General features: G+C 35.4%; 1 long non-coding RNA gene across 8 annotated transcripts in view; it reads left to right on the top strand.

The window, feature by feature from the left end:
- LOC111768897 (uncharacterized) overlaps positions 1-21,604 on the top strand; it is a 142,973-nt gene extending 121,369 nt beyond the window's left edge. For 5 of the 8 annotated variants that reach the window (XR_002801539.2, XR_011428478.1, XR_011428477.1 and 2 more), the window contains 2 exons: positions 19,246-19,354; positions 19,945-21,604. This is a non-coding gene — a long non-coding RNA (uncharacterized lncRNA). Of the gene's footprint in view, positions 1-19,198; positions 19,355-19,944 lie in introns of all 8 variants that reach the window. The other 3 variants (XR_011428476.1, XR_011428482.1, XR_011428479.1) reach the window with 1 other exon arrangement.
- Positions 21,605-21,856: the final 252 nt, after the last annotated feature.

Here is a 21,856-nt window from a genome sequence, read left to right on the forward strand (position 1 = left end):
CTTCTCAGCTTTTCTGGGGATTTCTTGCAATTCTAGGACACTCTATGTTCTGCCCTAGGCTATCTTCTCTTCTCGCCCATGTGATGCAGGTAGTGCAATGTAGACTTGGGTGATCAAAATCTTATCAGCCATCTTTTAGTGGTACACAAAGTTATTGATGTATTTTCATTATTTTAATGCATCTAAACCATGTTCAGTTTAATTTAATCTTGGATTTTGAAGTTGATATTTTTGAAATGAGATGGATAGATAGATTGATAGAGAGATAGACAGGTAGATAGATATTGATCTAGTGATATCTATGCAACAATTAAGGACTATCTCACCTAAGACATTGCGATCTGGCACCTCCCTGACACATACTAGGTGATGAATAAGTACAGTTGAATAGATTAATTAATATGAATTCTTTTTGAGGAAGATTAGTCCTGAGCTAACTGGCGCCAATCCTCCTCTGTCCACTGAGGAAGACTGTCCCTGAGCTAACATCCATGCCCATCTTCCTCTAATTTATATGTGGGACGCCTACCACAGCATGGCGTTCCAAACAGTGCCATGTGCGCACCTGGGATCTGACCCGGCGAACCCGGGGCTGCCGAATCTGAACGTGCGATGTTAACCACTGTGCCACTGCGCCGGCCCCATATGTGATGTTTTAAGGAAGATTATAGGAAATACAAAATCGTGAGTGCAAACTATAAAATATTGATGTAGAATGTAAAATATCTATGAAATGTGGCTCGATTTATTTTCTACCCCCAAATATCAATAATCTGGCATTTTGGAAGACTAAAATTTTGCATCTAATTTGATATGGGTTATTGATTCTGTTCAGACTTGAGGTTAAAGGTCAACCATTTTTGTGTTTTGTGCCATGTCCTTGGTCAGGTAGAAGAAGAAAACCATAAAAGTAAATAGAGCAGAGAGATTTGATTATCTGGGCATTTAGATATAGGATGCTAAGTGAATATAAGACAATAAAGTGTTTTAGGGTAAACAGAGTATTTAGTTTCTGACTTATAAACAAGAAAGATAACTCAAATACACTGAAATCTCAAGAAATATGAAGCTGAAGAAATTACATTCTTATATTTTTTGAGCATAAAGGGAAAGAAAAATGATTCTGACTTCTAAACTTCCAGCCAAGCTTCCCATGGGTCAGTTAGACATTTTTATTAAAAGGGAAAAAAACACAATATAATACATCCATTATTCTTTCATTTTGCAAAATGTCAAACTCCATGTGATCCTTTTAATTTCTATGGGTGTTCTAAACAGATTCTATCTAGAGATGGAGCTAATACACAGCGTGGCAAGTACAGATCAAAGTGTGCATAAAAAGCCCTCATGACTTACATGCACACACACACAGCAGTATCAAAAACCCTTGAATCTGACAGATATAATAAAGTGAGTTTTCTTTCTCCTGAATTTCCTATATCTAACATATCTATATTTTGCTCAATTTTGTCTCATGAAAATGAGTTTTGTGTCTAAAAGACATGGACTCCACAATGTACCTATGCTACTTTCTCACCTCCTGGAGTAGAGAAAAGGTCAGAAACAGTTCACTGCCTATTCCTTAAATAGTCAAATTGGTATTATTTTCTGAAGTTGTTCGTGGGAATAAGACAACACAATGGTGAGATTGGATAATTTCATCTGAAATGCGCAGCTTCCTTTCATCTCTTCTCTGCCCGCCCAAGGCTAGAAGTCACTTATTTATGCTCATCTTAATATCTGAGGTTTTGAACCACTCTTAGAGGCAGTGAATAGACTGATCAAACATATGTGTTTAAAAGCAAATAAACTTTATTCCACCTCCACAGAAGAGAAGCTAATGACTTAAATATGGAAAAGCAGTTTTTCCTTCCTCACTTATCAAAAACCACGAGAACTTCCTGTCTCCTCATTCTTTAAGTCTACCTATGGTGGTCTAAAGGTGAAATGCCCGAATATTAAGCCATAATCAATCATTGTACACACACTAATTACTTCTGTCCTCCCCTTTCCTTGTCATCACGGTCCAAAGCAGGTTTTTGAGACTGAGTACATTCATCCGAGCTGTTAGCTGCTACGCTCCACTGCATCCTCGTATGATCTGCCTGGTCCAGACCCCTGGAGAAAATTTGTGCATGCATACTGTATGTGAACTTTAGATAAATAAATAAACATGCGAAACAGCTTCCAGATAATTGAAAGCGAATGAAGGAGGGAGCAAAAAGAAAACAATTTCTCTGGGGATAAGCGGCTAAGGTGGCAGGTATGATTAAAATCCATATGATTTATGGCTAGGTGGATTGCTAACATGACAACCCTGTTAGTGTTTGTTTGTTTTGGGTGCATTTGACAATAAAGTTTTGTTGTTGTTGTTGTGCTTGCTGTGGGTTTTGCTCAGGAGTTAGCCACTCAGGAATTCCTAGTGCCTGACTGAGCAGTAATTTAGCAAGCTCTCTTGTGCTCTTTTCCTGTCAGCATTAACATGTCAATTCATTTTAATAGTCTGGGCATGCTCAGTGGGCATGCATTTTCTCAGTAGGTATCCCAGGGGCCCGCCCTGTGGTGCAGAAATGTGTTATAGCTTGTCTCAGACCGCAGAGACTTCAGCAGGTTTATTTTCGTTATGGCCAAGTATATTTGTTAAAACAAAGCCAAAATAATATATACAATCAAGATTCTAACAAATGAAACAGATTATGTATATTTGATTGGTAATTGAAGCTCTTTCAAAGATTAGGTTGTGAAATCTTTCCTTACACCAAATTATTATATGGTAGAGCTTTACAAAAATGTGTGCTGTCACTGCCTTTAGTTTTTGGAAGTTAAATGATATTCTGTCACAATGGGAATTTTCTGTAATCATGATTAATAGTTGAAGTGGCTTTTATGTTAAACGAGAATTTGCTTACCCTCTTTCTCATTAAAGTGCTTTCAAATGTATTCTTATCTAATATTCTGTACATAAGTAAGTAGATGAATGAATGAAGAAGTAAGTACATAAATAAATAAATAAATAAAAAACAAACAAAAAAAACAAATACTAAAATCAAACTACCAATTAGGAGTTTTGGTGCTTTATAAATCTGTCCTTCAATTGTCAAACTGGGTCCCAATTTAAATCCAAATTTTAGATGTGTTAGGAAACACCTTGTCAGATGGAAAGGAAGTAACAAAGAAAAGAAAGAGGAGATGAAAACTAATTCCATAACCAAAACAAAATTCGGTGAATGATTGCAGAAAGGTTGGCAGTTTATGCCATTTATTCAAATTACTGCTTAAAAAAGCGAGTCTTTGAGGGCACGCTTTAAAGCAGCTAAAAAATTTAAGGCGTTGTACTGTTGACACCTTTTGGATCTCAGAATTTCTAAAACTGCTAAACAATTTGGTAATATCAAGAGTAAAGGGAAATTTGAGAGAAAGATAGAGTAGAGAATTATGTCAGTTTTTTTTTGAATGCTCCATCTCAATTTTTTAATTCTTTTTTCACCCCTGGTTACTTAACCTTTGTCTACTCGATTTTGTAAGGGCAGTGAGTTGACTGAGTATAAGCTCGTACGATTTTTCTGTAATGCAGTTGGTGGAAATGGTGAGGCATTTGTGCATCATTACACGATAGAACAGAATTCTCCTTAGAAGTCAGAGTTTAACAGAGGAAATCTGTTAGCCTTACACCTCAGGTATACTCTTGCCTCTCCGTAGACATTCGTTAAAATAATTTAAAATAAGGCTTTTGTAAAGTATTTTGCATATAGAACATTTAGAAATTTTTGACACAAACTTTCAGAATTCTTCAGTGTCATGTTTTCATTTCTACTTCCTTTCAGTTTTAACTATGGATATTTACTAGTTACCCATTAGCAAGAGTTGTCTGAATGTTTCAAATCTTCAATGATTGGAAAAATAGACCGGTGTATTTAAGCAGTAATAACTCAATCCTAAATAATTGTGTAATATTTTAACAGATATCATCAGTTCTAGTCAGAAAGTCACAACTACAGTGCTTTTTAAGGTCAAAAATATTCACTGAACTCAGGAAGTAGCTGCTCATAAATGCTTATTCAGGTCAGGGAAAATGTTTTTCATACTCTGTATCTAAAGGGCAAAGTGGAAAGATAGAGGATAATAGGAAGGGATACAGAGAAGATTAGATGGGTGTGAAGGCAGAGGTCAGAAAAGATGGAGTGGCTCTCCTTCCTGACACAATATCCTGTGGCTTTTCCATCACTCTGCCTAGTTCCGACACCTCTAGAGTCTTCCAGATGCTCCTCTCACCCTGCGTACAAGTATATCCCTGGGTGTACATCTCTCTGTATGCAAGCACATTCACCTTAAGGAGATTAGCGAAAAGAAAAATGAAGGAACAAAAGATATTACTTGTCTTCTCAACCTTGAATTACACCCAAATTTTGTGACTTCTCTAAAGTTTGCATATTGGGAAAAACTTAAGTAGCATTTAGTCTTTTTGTCAAGATGAAAAATGATACATTTGTCCTAAAATAGTGAATACACCTTAACTCACAAAAACTTTGTTCATGTAAAATAGAATAAAAAAAAAGTCCTTCATCTATAAAGTGATTTCAGATTTTCAATGAGAGGTAGTCTATTTTCATAAGTCAGTCTCCTTATACAGGCATTAATATTATTATAAAATAATAATAATTATGATTTCAATGAAACAAACTAGAAACTATATTCTGCCTATCATCTTCTCTCTGTATTCAGTATACAATGGATTATCAGGCAGCCATAAAAATTCCCTGGCTTGTATTTTTATTCAAATATAGTGCTTTCAATTATTTTTACATAAAATTTTTGTAGACAGTTTATGATTTACAGAATCTATGATTGATAATATTTTTTAATAAAAGTCCAAATCTCTGTCTCTCTCTCACTGTTACATACAAATAAACCCACCACACACACACACACACACACACACACACACACACACTCTTCAGGGCTCTTTTCAATCTAATAAGGATTATTTTCAGGACATCTCAGACATAATGTTCCAAATTATTATTCTATAATCCTTGTTCTTCTGCTGTAGATAAAAGAAGGGTACTTCTGAAGAACAAATGCTTAGAAGTCTCTTTTACTTAAATGTGAAAACAATCAAAAAAAGAATTAGCTGAGAAATATACAAGAAGGTTCCATGGAATTCTGAATGAATCCTTCTACTAGTCAAAGTGTTTACATATGTTGTGTGTGACTAGAATAATGCAAGCCTTAGAAAATACTGTATTTTAATCAATTTTCACAACTATTTTGAACAGGACTTTAGAAATAATAAAAAATGTAGCACATAAATGTCCAATAGCCAAAATATACTACCTAATCATTTGCTTTTTATGGAAGTCAGGGTGGGAATAGAAAAACTATTATTTCCTTTAAATATCTTTGTCAATTTCTTTTACTCTTAGGATTTATGGCTCCCTTTTTACAGTGAATCTACTTTTCAAAGAATTGCTTATTCTTTGAAAACTTTACAAAGGCAACCTACGTGATTTATTTTCATATTATTTACACCAAATGTGTAAATCATATACTAATGACTGTAGCATCTTTGTAGTTCTTTTTAAATATGGATGAAATATGAGTTTTATTCCAAGGTACAAAACGTCATTAAGGGCTCAGGTGGTTAAAATCAACATGAAAAATACATGCTGCATTTTCTCCCCTTAAATGCAATAATGTAATCAGATTTCAAGTCATCTTACCTACCTCACTTACAGCTTTATGGAGATTAATTAGTTTTTAGACCCCAGTCACGTGATCTTTTCTGACTGTCATTTAGCTGGCTGACTAGAACCTGTAAGCTGTCTCCCGTCCCAAAGGACAGATTAAATTTGAGCATTGTTTGTCTTTCTTTGATTTAAAGGTGGATTTTGAAAGTTATGGTTTAATTGTATTTTGTTGCTAATTGGAAATTTATTGTAACTTCGTTTTGGAGGAAGGTAAATATTTAAATAATTATAAATAGGTCAAACAACATATTCTCCCTATTTTAGTATAAAAGCTGTTATTATGCTGACACCTAAAAACTAGCTTTTTGTTATTTATGATCCAGATGTTGTAACAGTCAGATGAGTTTTCTACAGTAAACCTCTACCTTACAGAGGAGGCGACTCAGGGGGGGCCCCAAGTTAAGGACACTGGTAACTGGTGGTCCCAAGACAAGTTTCTAAGGTCCAAATGAACAGGGACTTTTTAAAAATTACGTGGAAATTTACTAAGCAACAAACAAAAAGAAGGACGCTTTGCCTCAGTGGAACAATTTCTGTTAAAAAAAAAAAAAAAAAACACCCACAAGCAGAAAACAAAATTCAACGACAACAGAAACTTAATAGTGACGAATTTGTTCCTCCTTAATAATGTATTTTCTATGATTACTGTTATCCTTTATTACTCTGTCACTGACCGAGCTGAGGATTAAAATTGAAAGACCACAGCCTTAGTTTTTATGTTCGTCTACTTAGCCGTGGATTCTCAATCGAGAGAAAAACAAAAGAAGAAAACACTGATAAACTACTTCAATCTGCTTTACAATATGTGATTAAAGAAAGAAAAGAAATCTTGTCTGCTACAGTTGTTAATACATTGATATTTCTAGCTGGGGTCCTAATTAAGGTGTAATGAGAGATTTGAAGTGCAGTGAATTCCCTTCATTCACGTCACTAAACCAGTGAACCACAACTACACGTAGAGTTTCAGGCAGACATAGGACCAAGTGAATTAGTTATCCTATAACTCCCGTGCAGTTGGTTCCGAACTGGAGCCACTGGGGCGTAGAAGCACGGTGAATGTGTGACTGCCTGGCTGCTATGTGACTGCAGATTTTCTTTCATGGATACTTAACAATAAACAGTCACTCCATGTAGGAGAGAACTTGATTCCATAAACACATGGAATTTCCTGGCTCTTGAATGAAGACGCCACAGGATTTTCACTGCTCAGGTGTTACTGGATGCAGTGCTGATTCGGGAACCGGAATGATCTGTTTCCCTTGCCTGTGCAGTTGGATCACTGCCTTTGGCAGTAACCCCAGACTCCTGCAAATGATGAAGACATCCCTCCATGCCTACATAGAAAATGGCGCCAACATGGATGCCATTAGAAAGATTCAAGTGAGCATATGCTGAGAAAATTGTGTCATCCATACCTTGCGTGAAAAGGGAGGACTGAGAACACCAGTATAGGTTGAAGTCCATTCTCTTGAATGAGAATCCATAGGTTGTTCAAAATCTCTGTAAGGACACTGATATCATATTTTTCTGGCTCTTTTTTTCTTCCAACACATGGTTCATCCACTTGTGCTTCCTGTGTGTGACTTTGGCAATAAAGTAATCACTCCACTCTATGCCTACCTTCAAAGATTTTTTAAATAATTAGAATAGACAGAAATTATGTGAGAGAATCTCAATACGCATCCTGGAGCATTTGTATAAATAATAGATTTGATAAGCTTTATTTTCATTTTATTCATAATGACCTTTGGTGAGTAAATGCCATTTCAAATTCCATATTTGTAAACAACAAAAACCCAAAGGCAAGAGATGGGTAACAGGATAATCAAAACCTTCTTTAGATTCATTGGTCTCATCAGCCTCTCTGTTATTTTCAGAAAATGTGTCATTATGTTTGGGTTTTTTACCAGGAAGCGTTGGTTCCTTATCCTATGACATTCTTTTGGTCCCGTACATAGATTTTGTGTATATGTTTAATTAAAAATAATATTAAAAAATTCTCCCATTGCCAGGTAAACATTGCATATCTAATTAGTTGTCTCCAGTGGTCTTATAACTTTAGAGTTATAACTGCAGAGTTATATTCTTTATTGGTACCTGTGTGCTGCCCCTCTCTACTTCTCCCACAAAACAGACCTGTTCCAGCAGGGGTAGACAGTAAACACCCCCATCCACAGAAATTATCATAAATAAACAAATGCCTGAATATATCCATTTCTATCACCAGTAGGCAGCATTCCAAGCCAGGCATGTTGATCCTGGTTTCTGTTCCATTGATAAAAGGGGATATGCCATTTTTGTTCCAGCCCAGAGCTGTCCAATGTGCTCTTGTAAGGCAACTTTCCATGTTGAGTGAATAAGGATCATTGTTTCCTACATAATGAGCCTCCCCCTCCTTTGGCTCTCAGTAAAAGGCTGCCACCACACTGGCTAAGAAACAGTCCTGTTTAACCGCCAAGTGTCTGCCGAACACAGTGTGGTAATGGGAATGATTTTCTTATCCATCATTACATGACTGGCACGTGAATAATTTTACCCACCAGGTCATCATGTCACATCATCCATGGTAACTTGGCTGGATCAAATGTAAAAATTATATTACTCCCACAAAACAATCATTTTTACAAGAAAAAATCAAGAAATGTCTTTATTTCTACTCCCCTCCACCCCAGTCTATTGAAGATGCTGGTTACAGAGCTGAATAGTTAAGAAAGCCACTAAAGGACATTGACTAAATTCATATTATAATTTTAATTATATATATTTTCAAGTAGCACATCTATTTTATACCTGTTTCTGGCTGGAATAGCTAACTAAGGATCTAGAGATTAATATTAGATCCAGTTCACTGATATTTATTGCTCTAAATCCAATCTATATTTGCATGTCAGCCCTGTATCAAAGCAGAAGACAGCAGTATTTATGATTATTAGTACAATATTGAATCATCCTGAACCAATTACTGATCCAATTACTGTGTCATTATTATCTTCTGAATAGGGCTTGATTTGTCTGTGATAAATATGATGCAATTAAACCACCTTTTTACATAATAAAACACTGCAGGTGTTTATTCTTAAGAGTTCACAGATACCAACAACCAATAGATTTAATTAAAAAAATCCTTGATATAAGTGTGAATTTCATTAAATTTTTCTAACTTTAATGTACATGCAAAGTGTATCTTATTGAAAGATACAATGGTGTAATCTCTTGTCCGTCTATTACTGAGAAACTATACTACCTGTCAAACCAAACAAAAATTAACGTGGTTGCTTAATATTCTGATATTTATTCAAGGCATATAAACATTAACTGAATTACTAAAAATGTTTTTAGAAATAGATATATTACAAAAAATATTGATAATAACAGCAATTGTGTATATGTAATTTTAAAACAAGTTTTTTCACTACAGATTTAAATATACTATTATTTGAATGACTCATGCTTTAAACAAGCTGAATATTAATAATTCTAAAAATGTTCTTATAAAAGACAAAAATGTTAAATAGAAAACAATATTTAAATTTAGTATTGGGGCCTGCCCTGTGGCCAAGTGGTTAAGTTTGCGCACTTTGCTTTAGCGGCCCAGGGTTTCACTGATTCCAATCCTGGATGCAGACATGGCACCGCTCATCAGGCCATGATGAGGCAGCGTCGCACATAGCACAACCAGAGGCCCTCACAACTAGAATATATAACTATGTTCCAAAGGGTTTTGGGAGAAGAAAAAAAAAATTAAAATGAGTATTATTTTTGATGTTGAAGATAACTCAAGAAATTGCCTTTGTTCTTGATGTATTTCTTTTCTTCACTCTCTCTAGCCCCAAATTTAAAATTAACATTTATAATTAGAGGAGTGGAAAAGAATGATCAATATCAGATTTACATTTTTTTTTAATTTCACAAGAATATGTTGAAGACTATAGTAATCAACTTGATATTTTATTTATTTATTTATTTATTTTGCTGAGGAAGATTCGCCCTGCGCCAACATCTGTGCCAATCTTCCTCTATCTGGTATGTGTGTTGCCACCACAGCATGGCTACCAAAGCAGAGCACACTGAGTTTAACCACTAGGACACAGGGCTGGCCCCAAATTCTATCATTATTAATTAAAGCACTAAAATTCAGGTTAAATTGGAGACATTTTGGGAGAGATGAGCAGTTGACTCATCAATTTTCCAAGACTTTGACGTAAATGGAAGATTTTTATGATCTTATTTAAAAAAGTTGTATTACAAGTAACGGATTCAGAAAGAAAAACCCCATTGACAGGTTCAATTTATTGCCAAATAGGCATATAATACTATTTATATCCTGTAATTTTTTTGATACCTTTTGAAGAAAGAAAATTTGGTATAAATTTTAATCTACTTATCAGGCTAGTAGCTATTTAACTAATTTCGCTCAGCAGTGAAACGGCAGTGGACCACCAACACTGTTAGATGTGGTTATGTAACATGTATCAGCATTTACTGACTGCATTATTACAATTAGCCAAGAGTTTCAAACTGGTTGATGACATATAGCTTTTATCACACACCTTACTATCGGCCTATCCAGGTAATTATAGAAAGTTTGTTTTTGCTTTAAGCCTGTAATTACACAAATTGCAGTTTTCATCCTCTTTCTTCCTCTCTCTGTCTATCTCTGTCTCTCCCTCTCTTTCTTTTCATGAATAGTTCTAAATAGGAGGGAGTTTCCATTTTTATTGCCAGCATTTCAATAATTGTAGATGTGCTCTTGTAGAAATCAATTGATAATTCTGAACACCTACCATCAATATCCAATTTTCTCCATATTTTTAAAAAGCAAGAATAAACTCAAATCCATTCCAAGGAGATTAGCAAAAATGCACTTTGTTTTTTTCATCTACATTGTATATAGGGGAGGAGGGGAGAGTTTGTTGTGCCTCGCATAAAGAAGTATTAAACATTAAAATGAACCCTTTCATTGGTTCAGACTAAATTTACTCCTGTAACCACAGAAATTCAATATAAATTAAGAGTTTGTAAAAAATGGAAAATGGGTACTAGATTCCAGACAATATTTAATTTAACTCAAGTTATTTTATTTTAAAATAAAGGCAACAACACTGAGAATAAATTAATGAACTACAATTAATTATATTTACAATAAGTGGTTTGAGTTTGAAACACCTACTTTCGGCACTGATAAAATAAGACCTACATTCTGCAGAAGCTAAAGTAAGTTAAATGAAGATGCTTTTAACAAGGTTATTACTTAAGCAATGACAGGTTTACAGATTTTAGCACCACTGGGTTTTCACAGGAGCTACAGCAAGTGCTAAAATAACACACACCTTCAGGTTCATTAAATCCACCAGTGTGATGAAATAACTGATATTTTGCTAGATTACTATAGTCCCTCAAAGAACCATCTATAAATAAGATACACTAATAACAACTGTTTGTGCTGGTAAAACAATGAAATAATTCTTCCGAGGTTTATCTGCAAGGGAAAAAAAGAGTGTTTAAGCAATACTGTTAGCATAGTTACGTCTAGTAATTTTGATTTCTTTGGAGTCATATATTTGTTTATTTACCTAAAATAGGTATGTTCTGTAAAAGGTTTTGCCATGGGGCTGCACTTAGAAGGAAACTTGTAAAAAGGTGGTGTATATAAAGAGGAAATAAACTGAATCTCACCCCCAAATATTTACTTTATTGTCTGATGTTTACTAGGATATTTATGGAGGCTGTTTTATTTAAAGAACTTATAAAATTCCAACAACCGCCAGAAACGGCAGCATCTCTGATAAATTCTTTACTGTAGTCTGTTGTGAGATGAGCCAAAAGCATAAAGAGTGAATTTCTAATAAATCAATGGAGCCTGGCCTTTGGAGACCTAGAAGACATATGGACAGTAATAGACTATCTCAGGTTGTCTCATGAGTGATTCCATCTGGATGAAGTCTTGGTGTTATTCACAGCCTACTTCTCCCCTAAAACACCTTCAATCTTATCCACAGCCTCCATCTCAAATGTCAGACCACCTGGGATATGCAGCTGTCAGGCTGAAAGGGGAGCTGCCTGGGACTGGCCCTGGCCTGCTCATCAAGGAGATACTGTCACTAGCCAGCAGGCAATGCTAGGTGCACAGGGGTGACAGCACTACCGAAAGCAGGAAGATACGCCTGGCTTGGGATTTGAGATTTGAAGGGAAAAATAAAGAACTAGCTAAAACTATGGATATCTATCTCTACAAGAGAGCTGCCTCTGATACAATATTCTCTTCTTCGTGATACTTTCTTTTTTCTGGTCAATATGCATGTAGGGATCAATCTATTTAATTAGGAATGAATCAAAAATATATAATATTACACAAATATATTTATTCATACTTCATATCATTCTCAAGTCTCTTGTCCTATGTTCTCCTACATTAGTATTTATATTTTCTATTACTAAGCAAATTTAGCTTGATCAGTGCATGCCCTCCAAGAGAAACTTTTCTTTATCATAATCAAGCTTAGCTTCTTTTCTCCTCTCCTCTGCTTCCTTTCCCCCTCCATGTCTGCTGATTTTGTGACTCTGACAGTCTGGAAGATAACTAGACCTTGTGACAGGTAGTGATTTTAGTTTGAGAAGTGACTAATAATAATCCAATAAATTTATTATTTAGCGTTTCCTTCTTCCCTTTCAGGAACCCCCCTTTAAGAAATTAGCAAACACAGATTTCCTTTGCAGCTTCAATAAATTGCATCCTTTCTCCTTAGGGATTGAATTACCTTTCTGTGATTCTGTTTTTTTTTTTTTGCAAGGCTACTGAGGGTCTCTTAACTCACTGAAAATAGTCCCAGTTCAATGCAAATGATGGCCTACACAAGAGGGAAGGTACCCTATCTGTCTGAGGTGCTTGTATTTCTAAGTTTTAGGAATGGTTCCGGGCACTCCGAAATATTTATCCAATGACTGGAGGAATTTGTATATTTCTATTTTCCTGTGAAAGAGAAATTGTCTTTATGGATAATCAAAGTCCAATGTGAAGTTTTATTTGCCTTAAAATTTTCTTTTCCTACTGTATGACTTCGCTCATATGTGAAAGATAAGCAAACATAGACAAGGAGACAAGATATGTGGTTACCAGACGGGAAAGAGGGTGGGGGAAGGGCAAGAGGAGAACGGGGCACATGTGTATGGTGACAGATGGAAATTAGACGTGGTGGTGAACATGATGTACTCTCTACGGAAGTCAAAATGTAATGATGTACACTTAAAATTTATAAAAAATTATAAACCAATGTGCCCTCAATAAAAAATTAATTAATTAAAAAAACTTCCTGTCCTAAATTTCTTTCCTATGCACACTTGTTACAATCCTGTTACTCTTTGTTTAGTTTTTCTCACTATCATGTTGTGCTTATTGCTTTTTGCTTCCTTTTTCTAACCCCTTGTCTACAATATCTGGCTTTAAGATAGACTCTGACAGCTAAATAAGTTATTTGTTGGCTTGCTGTCTGGTTTGATGAAAAATGAATCATAGCTTTCTCAGGGAGACAGCACAGCATAATGGTTAAAAGCATGGATTCTGGAGCCAGGTGGAATGAGTTTCAAACACAGCCCTCCAACAATCAGCTGGCATGATGTTGGGCAGGACTGCAGTGGGTGCTAAGTTCTCCACAGTGAGGACATGGTACAACCTGCTTTGTTGGGTGGTGGAAGAGCTAGTCGTGACAGTGGATGAAGTGCTGCGGATGAAATCACATAGTTCAGTGCTACCACTGAATGCCTGATATTGGCTCTACAAGTTTGACTTGATCTGCAAGTTGAATATAATGGTCTCCATTTTACTCTTAAGAAACGAAGCCTGAAAGAGTTAAGCAATTTGCTTGATGTCACATTAATGGGAACTGAGGTTTAAATCAAGGTTAATTTAATTCTAGTGTCTTTATATTTTCTGTGAGTTGCTCAGACGGCAACCATCATGACTCTTTTCTTTCATACTCCTTCTAAGTAAATGATCAAGACGGGTACTGGCTCCCCTTTTAAAATAGATTCAGAATCTGACCACTTCTCTCTACCTCCACTACTACCACCTTGGTCTTAAACCTCCATCATATCTTGCTTGAAATTCTTTATTGGCTTCTTAATAGATCTCCCTGCTTTTATCCTAGCCCTTTACCTTCTATTCTCAACAAAGGCACTCAAGTGATCTTTGGAAAGTGTAAGGCCTATCATGCTGCTCTTCTGCTGAAAATCTTACACAGAAACCCCCATTTTACTGGGACTAAGAACCAATGTCCTTGCAATGGCCAACCATGTCATAGAAAGAACCAGCAAACTACGTCCAGCACACCAAATCTGCCTTCCGCCATATTTTAATAGCCCATGAGCTAAGAATAGTATTACACTTTTAAATGGGTAAAAAAATTTTTTTACCTTATGATTTGTGAAAATTATATGAAATTTAACTTTCAGTGTCCATAAATATAGTTAATTGGAATACATCCACTCACATTCCTTTATGTTTTGCTTATGGATGTTTTGGTGCTACGCAGGCAGAGTTGAGTAGTTGGAACAAAGACTGTGTGGGTGGCAAAGCCCAAAATACTTACCACTGGACTCTTCACAGAAAAGTTTGCTGACCTTGACCTAAAATTCTGGGCCCTGACACCTCCAGGAGCTCCTATACTACTCCCCTTAACTCACAGTGCTTTAGCTGCAGTGGCATTCCTACTCCTGCCTTGGGGCCTTTGCACTAGCCATTTCTTCTTCTGGAATGCCTTTCTCCTAGATCTCAACTATGCTCATTCCCTTTACCTCTTTCAGATGGTACGTGCTGACTGGGGTGACTTACGCTGGGCACCCTATTTAGTACTGTCATGTATACCCTACTCTTTGTAGTCTCGTTCTCCCTTATCTTGTTCTGCTTTTTCTTCTTCTCTCATGACACTTACCATCTTCTAATGGGCCACACAATTTGCTCACTTATTATGTTTTTTTTTCATTTTCTGTCTCTCCTTGCTAGAATTTAAGCCCCATAAGGGCAGAGTTGTTTGTCTGTCTTGTTCAGTGATATATGCCAAGCACCTAGAATATTACCTCAGAAGCAACTGCACTCAACAAGTATTTGTTAACTGTTGAATTTTATATTTCCTCTTAGTGAACAAAGTATTTTAATATTTGACCTCTCATATGTCGCTAAAGATGCTATTTTCATTTAATATTTTCTCTTCACTTTGGTACACACAAAGGAAAATGTGCTTAATTATGTAGTTAACTAAGTAAATGAGTATGCTGTATTAAACATCATTCTCAATTTACCAAGAAGAAAGTCATTCTTCTACTGCTTTACTCCGAAAAAACAATGGAATAGCTTTGAATTCTTGAGTGTGTGACTATGCATGGTAATTAATGCTTTTAGAGTTTCGAGTGGAATATATAGTTACTTTAAAGTCTTTGATGTTGCTTTAATGGCTACATAATGCCTTACATGTACAATAAGATTGTATGAAATATTCAAATAATACAAGCATTTCTTTATAAGGAATAACATTAACAAAACATTATTCGTATATATTTTTGAATAGTATTGCAGATACTCATATAAACAAAAATGAAAAAAGTGATAAATAATGGCTAAATAATGTATGATTGATTTTAAGTGAAACTTTATAAAGTATTTTGAGAAAAAGAAAGGTTTCCAAAGCAACATTTCCTTCATTGCCTGTATAAAATTTTAAAGTTTAATTTTGGCATGGTTGATTTAAAAAAATTAACTCAATGCAACATGAAATAAGATTTTAAGTGGAAAACTTAGCTTTTTTCTGTAAATTTAGTTTACCTGACTAATTTACATTGAATGCTGCCATATAGTCTAAAATGAGCAAAAAATTCACAAGTGCCTGTAGTAAAAATGACTGATAACCACATACAGAAACATGTTTTATGTAAGAACTTGAACAATCTCTTTGAACAAGGCGTCCTAGGACAGAAAACACAAATTATACTAATTCAATTATTTGCTAAAATGTTAAAAGCAGAGAAATATAGCTACGGCATTCTACCAAGTGAAAAATCCCTTTAACCTCCTGTCTGCCCATATATAATAGAATGAGATTTGATATTCAAAATAACTCTGAGATACTTTAAAATCCTAAAAGACCATTTGAATCATCTCATTACACTTTACTTTTACTATCTTAGTAAATTTTATTTCATTCTCTTCCTTTGAAAGTTCACCATCTACTTTAGAATAAATAAAAATGTTTTAGAATCTCTACTAACGTGAGTAAAATAGAGGATATGGTCATATTACACTGATCCTATCAAACGTTTACCACCTGTTTGTGGGTTGGTGATCTATTTCTTGCTACCATTCAAATAGTCCTCAAAATTACCTGCAAACAATTAACTGGTACCTTACATTCAGGCGTCATAGAAATGGGAGATAAGGGAAGAGAGCGACACATTTAGTGAACTGGACAGGGATTAAAATCTTGAAGAAATGGGCCCAGGTAGGTAAATACTCTAGTTAGTGTGCACTTAAGTTCAGACAGTAGTCATAATTTGAGTGACACAGTATGCTGTCTTAGATCATTGGCTTTCTAGTTGATGCCGAAAATCTGTGGCCTGGAGTTTATAACAGTTTATGGACAGGGTTTTGCAGGCCCCCTAGATCTGAAGAAAGCAAACTTACCCAAAAGCCAGAAAACTCAGAACTTAAAGATTCTAAAAGCAGGTTTTAAGAGAATGGGTGTTGAAAAATAATTTTTATGAAAATAAGTGAAAGAAAAGTGTTGATCTTGTGCAGTGGTTCAAGGTACTTTTAGATGAGGGAGTTTGGGAATACGGCGGCATAGGAGGATCCTGAGCTCACCTCCTCCCAGGGACACTACAAACCTACAATTACTTGTGGAACAATTTCCTCTGAGAGAGATCTGGACACTGGATGAAAAGAACCTCCACAACGAGGAACAACACAGAAAGGGGTGGAAATCCTGTGAGGAAAAAACCACACCCCAGCCACAACGTTTCATGGTCAGGAGCCATTTCAAAGTTGTAAGCATAAGGAGTTTGTAACTAATTTTATGCTTATGTTTATGTTATAATACAACATAATTTAAATCAAAAAATATTTCTATATGGATGATGTAGAAAAGACCATGACTCTGTACCTGTAGGTGAGAGTCAACATCTGCAGCGCTGTCTATGTATAAGAAATTACTCAGTACCAGCAGGACAAATTCAGAGACCCATTATATGCCAAAGAAGATAAAACATCTAGAATTGGCACTGGTTTGGGGAACCTGAGTCATGGCATAGACAATGGGAAATTCAAAACGTAGAAGTGAAAGAATTAATAAAGACCTTGTGGAAGCTGGTCCTCAAAGCCTTATACAGGGAGGAGGGTCTCAACTTTGGAAAGCTTAGGGAATCCACATGAAGCACAAGAAGAAGAAGTGGGAAACCAATGCAGGATTGCTCGTGTCACAAATTAAAGAGGTTCTCCATGGCAGATAGAAGCCTGTTATGCTTGAGGAAGATTAAACAGATCACATGTGTATCAATCCCGTGGCTGCCACCAACTTCTACTTCCCCAAAATGTACTCAACTAAAAAATACTGCTGGTTAATATCATTTTTAAACAACAGCTATACTTAATCATTTTGTTCTTTAAATGTTTCATGCCTTTTATAGCAGATTTGTAAGAAAACTTTACTTGGTAGCAGAGTTTCATTAAAATTGAGATCATGCTGTTAACAAAAATCTCCCTTGGGAATGGACCTCATGGCTGGATCTCAGGAAATGCAGTTTTTGTGTAATATACTGAGATATTTTGACTTTGGAGTGTGTGATTGATTTGAAGAGACTGAAATTGTTTTCTAGGGATATTTCTGTGCCTATTTATATCATTCTCCTCAATGCTCTGTATATAGTATTTTCTAGAAAAAGAAATTTGTCTAGTTTCCTAAGCAAAGACTTGCTTTTGGGCACTAGTTTTCTTCTAAGTAAGTGAAGTTGATGTCAATTTTGCACACCTTCTCAATCTACACTTGGCTGTTTCTTTCTCCTGCCATTCTCTAACTCAATGGAGAAAGTGCGTCCTTGAGAGTCTGAAGGAAGGGTAGTAGGAAAGGAACTATAGCAAGCAGGCAATTACTCTGCAAGTCATTTTCTTAAACTCTGGTAAAAAGAGTGATTAGTGGAGACAGAAATTATCTTCTAATCCTGGAAGACTAGGTATTTTGTGTGAGCTACTGACCACAATCTTTACTGTCTCCAAATAGTTTCCAGGGCACTAATTTTGTTGAAAATGAAACAATTCATTAGTATTTCGTTAAATGTTTCTTGTGTTTATCTATTTCCAGAAAATACAATGCAATGTCCAGTTTAAAATATTTCATCCCTAAACTCCTAATTATTTCGCTTTTCTTTTAGTGTGGTTTCATTTCATTTTATTTGGCAGAATTCTGCAAGAAGTCAGACACCCCCAGAGTCCTGATATGCTTGCATTGATTCATTCTGGTGTAAACTGGTCCTAACATACATGTAGAAGAATATAGATAATAGAATGATAAAATTGTTGTATAGCAGAAAAATTCAGGTCAAATTTAGGGAACACACAAATCAAGTAACACTCCAAAAGTTCCAAAAAATAACAGTAAGTCGCTATTTTTAAAATCACAGTGTAGCTATTTGTTTTTGATGACCTTTTAGTCTTCTGTTGTGCTAAATTTTAGTTTAATGAAGCTGCATATTCCCATGAGCTTTCTTGATGAATTTTATCTATTCTACTTTTACCTATGCTACTGCGCTTTAGGTAAATTATGGTGTTTTCGGGGGCTGGCCCCGTGGCCGAGTGGTTAAGTTCGCGCGCTGCGCTGCAGGCGGCCCAGTGTTTCGTTGGTTCGAATCCTGGGCGCGGATATGGCACTGCTCATCAAACCACGCTGAGGCAGCGTCCCACATGCCACAACTAGAAGGACCCACAACGAAGAATACACAACTATGTACCAGGGGGCTTTGGGGAGAAAAAGGAAAAAAAATAAAATCTTTAAAAAAAAAAAAAATTATGGTGTTTTCAAGTTAAAAATATCATTGCCTTCTACTTTATTATTGTAGATATTTTGTTCAGTTATATTGGAACAATGCCTTCATTTATTCCTTTTTGTTGCTATTGTTACCTAATCATAAATGCTATAGAATGTTATATTTATTTGTATTAACAAGTACAAGTTAGTCCAAAGAAAGCATACCTTCGCATTCCTGCATTGAGCTAGTCAGATACTAAGCATGCATTTGCATTTTGAAGAACAAAAATGGATAATTAATGGTAAGGATCTGAGATACACACACACACAAACACACTGAAGAATAGAGTGCTCCCATGTCTAGGATAACATTTGCTTTTGAGATGTCTTTTAGAAATGTTTCAAAATATTATCCTCTTTAGAACTAGCTTGTCTTTATTCTATCAGTGCCACATACTGGATACGATGGAGCATGATATCAAATTTATTTCCAGCTCTTCAGATCCTGAAGATTCAGAACTCTATCTGACAAGCCAAAATGGGTTATCCTGAGAAAGAACTTGAAACTAAGATTTAAGATGGATTTCATATTCTCTACCTTTGGTAGGTCTGAATTTTTTAACACATTTGAATAATAAAAATGGTAAAGCTAACATAATATATGTATATGTGTATGTATATGTATACATAATATGTGTATGTATGTATTAATATAGTATAGTATTTAAATAATCCATGTAAAATATTTAATATCTCGTTTGATTATAACTTCTCAATAAATGGTGGTGATGGTGTGGTGAAAATAGTGATTGTGATTTGTTATGATGATGATTATTATTACACGAAATCAGTAATTCATGTGGAATTAATAGATTAAAAAATTATAGTAATAAAATATCAATAACTAATGTATAAATAGAATAAATGTAATAGATATAAAAGACTGGGATCTGTTTGCTTAATATATACTGCAACAGATATTTTGTTCTCATTTTACTTAGGATAGAGGTCAACCTCAAGAGTAAGTTATGACCATTAATTTAGCAAGTTATCAGTAATTCTTAGGTGAAAAAATAAGACCTGGGGGTTAACTTTCTGATCTGATTTTAAAAAGCCATTAAATTAGTTTACATAATTCTAATACCTTACGTGGTAAAAAACTACAATAAGATTTTTTTCTTCTTTCATTTTAGGGTATTTTTATTGGAAAGAGCATGACACGGGTAGAACAGGAAGAAAAGGTGGTCATCTCCAGGTCTTTGCTCTACATGAATTTTCCTGAGTATCCAGATACTTAGAAACATCTGAATACTTAAATGGGACTAATACAATATTTGGGTGACTGAAAACATTGTTTCTTTTACATAGAAATATTTGGACATTTTGCATAGGTTATCTAAAATATCAATGATATAAGGTAACATATCAAACATATGCTTTGTTCTTGGTGTGATCCTTGTCTTCACTTGCTCGCATGATAGTGACTTTAGTTTGGATGATGTAGTGGTGCCTAGATTTCCAACTATGTCAGAAGAATGGACTAATAATTCCACTCTGGCAGCCTGACTCACTGTAAACCCATGGCTAAAAAGGCACACAGACCTACAGAGAATGACAGCATCAATGGTATGTTATAGAAACTCATGCTGCACTTCTCAAAAACAAAGTTTTCTGTCTTCACAGCTTTCAATATAGCACCTTGCACTGATACTAAATTTGCTGATTGTTTTTTAAACAAGGAAGAAGTATACAAACAGGGAAATAAGGTGCCTGCAACACCCCCTGTTGAAAGCTGCATTACTTATTCTGCTAGAATGAGTTTATATTGGATAAATCTAGTACGACGTGAAAACCCTATTTCCAGCTGAGACTTAAAGATGTTTTACTAAAACATGCTTAAGCAAATGCATTTTGACGCCTCACGAGGAAGATACACACAGAGCTATCTGTAGAAGTTCAATAATTTGTGTATTGGCAGCTGAAGAAAGATGTTCTCTTTCTGATTTGCACTCAAAGATTTGCATTGACTTAATTTAAAATTCATGGTATGCACAGTAGAAATGGTTAAATATGACTTTTGGATGATAACTAACAAGGGAAAGTAACTTTTCCTTTCCTGTTCAGTAGTTAGCTATGCTACTGAAACTCCACATGCTCACCCAGAAACTGTCCTTTTAGCAGAGGGTCCCTTCACCGTGACAGCCTAAGACAATGGGACTGCTCCTTCAACTGGCCTCTCTCCACCTTCCAGGATCCCGAAAGTTTTGAAATCCACCTCAAGCCCAGGCAGTAGCAAACTGGGAGAGGAATTGAAGAAGCAAAAATAAATATTAAAGTACAGAAGAATTAAATATTACCTATTTAAATGGCAATTAGGCAGTTGAAAACAAGATCATCACACCTGTACAAGAAAAGGCATACAAGCCCAAAACATCTGCTGGGATCCACCTGCCAGGCACCTGTTTTGCTGTTTCAATGCCATTTGATTGCTGGAGATGTAGAGGCTCTTGTGAGGTAATGAGTGATTTTACATTATGCATGATTGAAAACAGGTGTTCTAATGCTGTACAATTCGATGCATGAATAATTCAGTTTGTTTAGAGCAAGATCTTTCAAAGAAGTACTGCATAGGCTTTATTATTTCTATAAACACGAAGGTTAGTTTTTAAAAAATGCACAACGATTGTTCCTTTTCAGTCTGCTTGTTTATGTCAATTTTTGTGTAATTTTATGGATGAGGAATAATATCTTGAAAGGTAAAATTGATCAGACTTAAAACATGTACGAAGTAAAATTGAAAGGTCTCTTAGCAAGAGGAAAAACGATATTAAAATTCAATATTCTAAGTGAAAATGCCTGATTATTTCCTTCCTGCTTTGCCTGCTTTCTGATGGTAACAAAACATTCATCTGAGAGCTATAATTAGGGAGGGGTGAACTATTTGGGAAAATAGAGAATTTGTTTTGTACCTCAGCCCAAACACCAAGCAGAGCCCAGACTTCCTTAAAGATAGAACTGACGTTAGTCAGCAGCCCTTCCTTCTACTTAGATCTCGTGAGTTCACAGCCTCTTGTACTCCACTGTAAAGTACCACTGAGAGAGACA

Source organism: Equus caballus, chromosome 18, assembly GCF_041296265.1.
Source record: "Equus caballus isolate H_3958 breed thoroughbred chromosome 18, TB-T2T, whole genome shotgun sequence".
NCBI classification, from domain to species: Eukaryota; Metazoa; Chordata; class Mammalia; order Perissodactyla; family Equidae; genus Equus; species Equus caballus.